General features: G+C 36.3%; 1 pseudogene; it reads left to right on the top strand.

The window, feature by feature from the left end:
• Positions 1-272: 272 nt before the first annotated feature.
• LOC113086325 (calcipressin-3-like) lies at positions 273-3,529 on the top strand (annotated as a pseudogene).
• The last annotated feature ends 2,106 nt before the right edge of the window (positions 3,530-5,635 follow it).

The raw sequence follows: 5,635 nt of genomic DNA, 5'->3' as shown, positions 1-5,635 counted from the left end.
TAGTATCCTTGAATTAACATTTTGTTTTATTTGCTTCCTGTCACCGTTCTCTCTTTATTTGCTCCATCAGCACAGTAAAGGTCACACTTCATATTTCAACTGCCCCCTTCTATTCAGGCCATCCAAATCAGCACCATGCTTCTAGGGCACAGGAGAGCACAATGCTAGTTTTATAATAACACAGATGCTAAAAACATCTGCAGAATCATGAAAGTTATTTCATGCGAAACCAGAGCCGTTCTGAATTGTGTTTTGTTTGTGATTCTCCTCAGGAGCGGTTTGAGGCTCTGTTCAGGATCTATGATGATCAGACGACCTTCCAGATGTTCAAGAGTTTCAGAAGAGTTCGGATCAGCTTTAGCACTCCAGAGGCTGCTGCGCGTGCACGCATTGAGCTCCATGAATCTGATTTCAACGGCACTAAACTAAAACTGTACTTCGCACAGGTCAGTCTTTTACTTTTTATTGTGTTTAATTCTTCATTAAAGGAATAGTTCATTCAGAAATTCAATTCTGATTCAAATTCAAGATGTTGGTCCAAATGTATGCAGGAGCGGTCAAACTCCGAAACAGCACAAAATCCTAAATTAGTCCATACGCCTTATATTCAAATGCTATAAAGATATATTTCCAATACAGACTGAAATATACAATTCTGTTCAAAATGTTTGGTGTCAGTAAGAATTCTTTGAAATCTCATTTTAAGGCTGGATTTATTAAATATTACTACAATTTAAAATATTTTTTAAATATCCTGCATGTGTTTTATTCAGAACACACAGACAGACTCCTCTCAATGATTCTGTGTATTTGTGTTTCTCTGTGTGGAAGTGCGGATATGATCTAGGACACCGTGTGTCTTTTGAAAAGTAAAAGAATAGCCTGTTTCCTTCAGACTATGGTGAGAGTATTCCTTCAAATCAATTAGATCTGGGACTGAACTGTGCTGTTTTTGGATGTATTTAATTTAGAGCCGTTTTTTCTTTATTGTTTTAGTCTTGTTTTGTGCTTTACCACCCCATCTTTTCTCTCTCTGGCCACAGGTGCAGAACTCAGGGGACGATGTGGACAAGACATACCTTGCCCCACCTCAACCTGTCAAGCAGTACCTCATCTCTCCACCTGCGTCTCCTCCTGTGGGATGGAGCCAGAGTGAAGATGCCACACCAGTGATCAACTACGACCTGCTGTGTGCTGTGGCCAAACTGGGACCAGGTACAAGACACACACACAGTCATCATAGAAGCATATTCCACTTATTCCCATCCGTACAAACAAGCTGTGCTGAGTGTATGTTCTCTAACCATCCTCACTGACTCAAACATTCATTTTCAAACCAACAGTGATAAAGTGACCAAAAGCATTTGGAGTTATTATATTTCTTAAAAAGTGTGCCTGTGCTTTTTTGTGAAGAGTGTTTTTTGTTTGTTTATTTATTTGTTTTTTTATTTATGTTATGCTGGTTGCTGTCAACTGATAATATATAATACAAGATCTTAAAGGACATCTATATATTTATCACTTCCCAAATGTGGTAAGTGTCTTCTATAGGTTTATTTCGAGTGTATATAGATCTTAAAATGTTCATTTCTGTCAGGCACTGGATGCAATGAATCTAGGATATGTAATGATAAACTGAGAATCAGTGTTAGAATTTTTTATTTATTTGAAAAAATGTCTTGACCGAGGCTGCATTTATTTGATACAGTAAAAAAGGTGATCTATTGAAATATTATTACACTTTTAAATAACTCTTTTCTATTTTCAGGTATGTTAAAATTGAATGTTAAAATACGATCAACCTCATTGACTAGTTGTATTTAGTGTTCATTTGTGCTTTCATGAAAGCTATTATGCAGTGTTACTGAGAAGTTCAAGAATTGAATATGGGGGGGTCCCAGAATTGGAAAATGTTGATAATCCCTGATTTCAAATTCAATGACACTGATAAATTTTTAAATGTGACTGCATATCCCATCTTCTTCACCATCTCCTGAAATCTCTCTACTGTATTATAAATTAAAGTGGCAAGAAGGCTATTAAAAGGATGCTGAATTGTAAAAGATAATATATGTTATAAACTAATGTGTAAATGCGATAAAAATTTGTTTAAATCTGAACTGTAATGGGTGGCAGCAGTTAACAGATAAAGGGTTTTCCTCTCGTGTGTGTGTGTGTGTCTGCTCCCCTGCTGGTACACATCACACATCACACACATTGACTTCCTGCCATGACAAAGCTCGTTATTAGGATATCATTCTGTTTCTAAGTGTTTGTGTGTTCTCAATGGTGGTGCTCTCTTTTTTACAAACAGTTATAATATTTTAATGGCTTTCAAATATCATATTATTTCTTTGCGAGAGGACATTTATCTGGACATTAATTTACATAATGTCAACCTGATGCAGAAGAGATGGCAAAAACAATAACACAAAATAGTATTCTTCATATCTGGATCAAGTTATTTGGCTTGATATGACTTAATCCTGGACTGTTACGCTCTTTGAAGCTCATAAGAGTTGTCTTATAGCAACAAGTCCATACGATAAAACATGCTTAGTATTAGGTTTATTTGACGTAAATGGGATCAAATCAATAAGGAGGTGAAGTCTGTCCCACTGGATAATTGTAACTAGTTAGATGGAATTTCTACATTTAAGGGTATATTATTGTTGTTAATGATAGATAGATAGATAGATAGATAGATAGATAGATAGATAGATAGATAGATAGATAGATAGATAGATAGATATTATTATTAATAATAGATTTATTACTATTATATATAGCCCGTGTTGAACTAGAGGCATAAATTAATTTTGTATAGCATTATTTATTATTATTATTATTATTATTAATTACAGACAATTTTCCTATGGCTTTAGGGTTAATATTACATCATAGTTTACATTAGGTGTACAGTTTGTCCAAGCAATGAAAAGAAAGTTTTTCTTTCTCCTGTTCTTGGGTAGTTCTTGTTTAACAATTTTTTGCGATTGTTGTCAGTATTTAATAGGTCAACATTTGGTTCAATAGACAGTGCAAACATGACGTGTGTAGAAGGTCCGGGAAAATATTTGTACGAGTTTTCAGGCAAGTTAAAAATGTCCTACCCACAGAATGGATTACACCAATGAAAAAAAAAAAAAAAAAAAGTTGATCGCTAAATTCCAGACATATTTGGCTGGGAAGGAAGTCTTGAGTTCTGAAACAAACTGCATGGTTTTTTAGTGTGTCAGTTAAATTCAAAAGTTCTTCATCTTCTATCTGTCTCTCAAGGTGAGAAGTACGAGCTGCATGCGGGTACAGAGTCCACTCCTAGCGTGGTGGTCCATGTGTGTGACAGTGAAATGAGGAAGAGGAAGAAGCCCGGCCAAAACCAAGATTGTCCAGACCCGACGCCCCTGACGGTCCCCCGAAAGTCTCAACTAAAACCTTTGGCACATTTTAACACGTTTTTCTCTCTGTGTCTCTTTCTCTCATCCAGGGAGAGGCAAGCTTTATTTCAATAACAAAAAAGCGAAACTAAGAAATGGATGGATTTGGAGGGTGCCCCGTGCACAGGTGACGTGTGGTGTTCTGAAACCGGACTCATGCGACTGAACCACACTGTCTCACCGGCTGCCTCACGGGACAGCCAGGGGCCGATGAGCTTGCAACCCCCCTCTCACAATCATAAGCACTTTCATTCCTCATTTAGAGTCTTTGTACTAGTATCACAGAAGAGCAGTAATTGTTTTTAACAGTCGTAGAAGTAGGTTGCATTTAAACTTTGTTACTGTTTGTCACTTTAAATGATTCATCAAAAGCAAAATAATGCTTTAAAAAAGGGAAGCAGACCTGTTCTGTTCCTCCGTTTCTCTCTCGACAGCCGTGTCCGTGTTTATCTCCATAACGGTCAGGTTGGCACACCTGCAGAGGTGCCGCGCGGCGCGCTGGGATTGTGACCCGTGTGTATTTATGCCTGTTCATACCATGCTAGAATGGGATGACGAGTTGTTTAATGGAAATGGTAAGAACGAAGGTGTCGCCTGAAGTGTTTCTGTCATGTTGGTTTGGACGAGAAGGTGTTTAATAAGTTAGATGTGTATTATTCTTACTGTGTATTTGATACTACACATTTTTGCATGCTTACTGGCGTATTTTACACTCTATGTTAAAGCAACTTTAAGCATATCTGATCGCTGTCTTTCAGAGTGAGTGGCCTTGGAAAGGGAAGAAACAGTTGTCAGGTGTAAAGTTCAACATTTTGTACTTGTATAGCGCATCATTCACTTGCAGGCCAGACAAACAATTAGGAAAAAGCACATGATTTGGGTCTTGGTTTTACATCATCTCTGTTTGGTGTGCTTCTCACTTTGTATTGTTAAGCACTGAGAATGTTTAGTGTTATTCATATCTTTGTAGATTTACTGAATCTACATTGACCTGTTGGTTTGGAAATGAAAACAGTGTGCCGAGTGACTTGGCCCAGAACCACTGTGTCAACACTTGACTACTGTCATGTCAAGGTTAATTGTTAAGTTGTGTATTTTGCATTGACAGATAAAAAAAATCACAGAAAAATGAAAATTCTGTCATCACTTACTTATTTACTCATAAACCTCCACTGTGTTAATTCATACCAGAATGTTAAAAACAGATGAAAATGGATGGACGAAAATGTCATTTAAAGTGTGTTTTAGTAATAATGTACAGTCAGTGAAGTAGGATGCAATGTTTGACCATCGGATTGAGGATTGCAGAGAGGTTTGTCATGATGGTGGTTAAATTAGCCTTATAAAAAAGTCACATTTTAGTCACACAAAAAAAGAACAGAAAGAAAAAAGTTAAATATTGAGTAATATTCAGTCATATTTTGAAATATGATATCATGATGATGTAATCACATTAAAAAGAAATAACTGTGATGTTCATGTGACTTTATAAATTGCCTTGCTCCCGTGCTTACATGTGAGAAAAAGATTTCAAGTGTTTTGTTTAAAAGCCAATCCTGCAGCGATGAACGACTTCTTTAGCAAATAACGTAATAAAGAAAACAAATCAATCAGAATTTAACTTTTTTTTATTTTGTACTTCTGCATGCTGTGACTTTTCCATAGATGCAGTCTTTCCTGTTTGTATCTCACTCTGAATGCAGCCCTTTTTCTCTTGCCCGTTTCATCCTGTTGTGTTTTCAGGTGTTAAGGCGAGAAACATGGTGAACAACGCTCTTTTGAGTTATTGATAACCAGCATGAACAAATGTTTTGGACTCTTTGAGTTTTGTGTGTGTTAGCCTTTAAGACAAAAGGAAGAGGTGACCTATATGAACACAACAAGCAAATTTGTAAGATAAGCCTGTCATTGGCAGCATAATGTATTGTTATTTTTACTGTCTTTGAGGCTGTTGTTGCAGTTACTTTGTGTCAGTAAAATGATTTTGTTTCTTCTTTTCTTTTTTTAAGGAAGTATACAGATATTACTGTTGCTGTTCAGTTTAGATATAGATATTGTCTTGTACTGTAACTGTAGTTCATAACCCATGAACATGAAGCAATAATTTACAGTTATATGTCTGTGTCCCTGTATGGTATGGTTTCTTTTTTTTTTTTTCTTTTTTTTTTTTGGTAACTTTATTTTAAGGTGTCCTTGTT

Source organism: Carassius auratus, unplaced genomic scaffold (assembly GCF_003368295.1).
Source record: "Carassius auratus strain Wakin unplaced genomic scaffold, ASM336829v1 scaf_tig00043140, whole genome shotgun sequence".
NCBI lineage: Eukaryota > Metazoa > Chordata > Actinopteri > Cypriniformes > Cyprinidae > Carassius > Carassius auratus.
The sequence above is the reverse complement of the archived record's forward strand: the minus strand, read 5'-3'. Positions and strand labels throughout refer to the sequence as shown.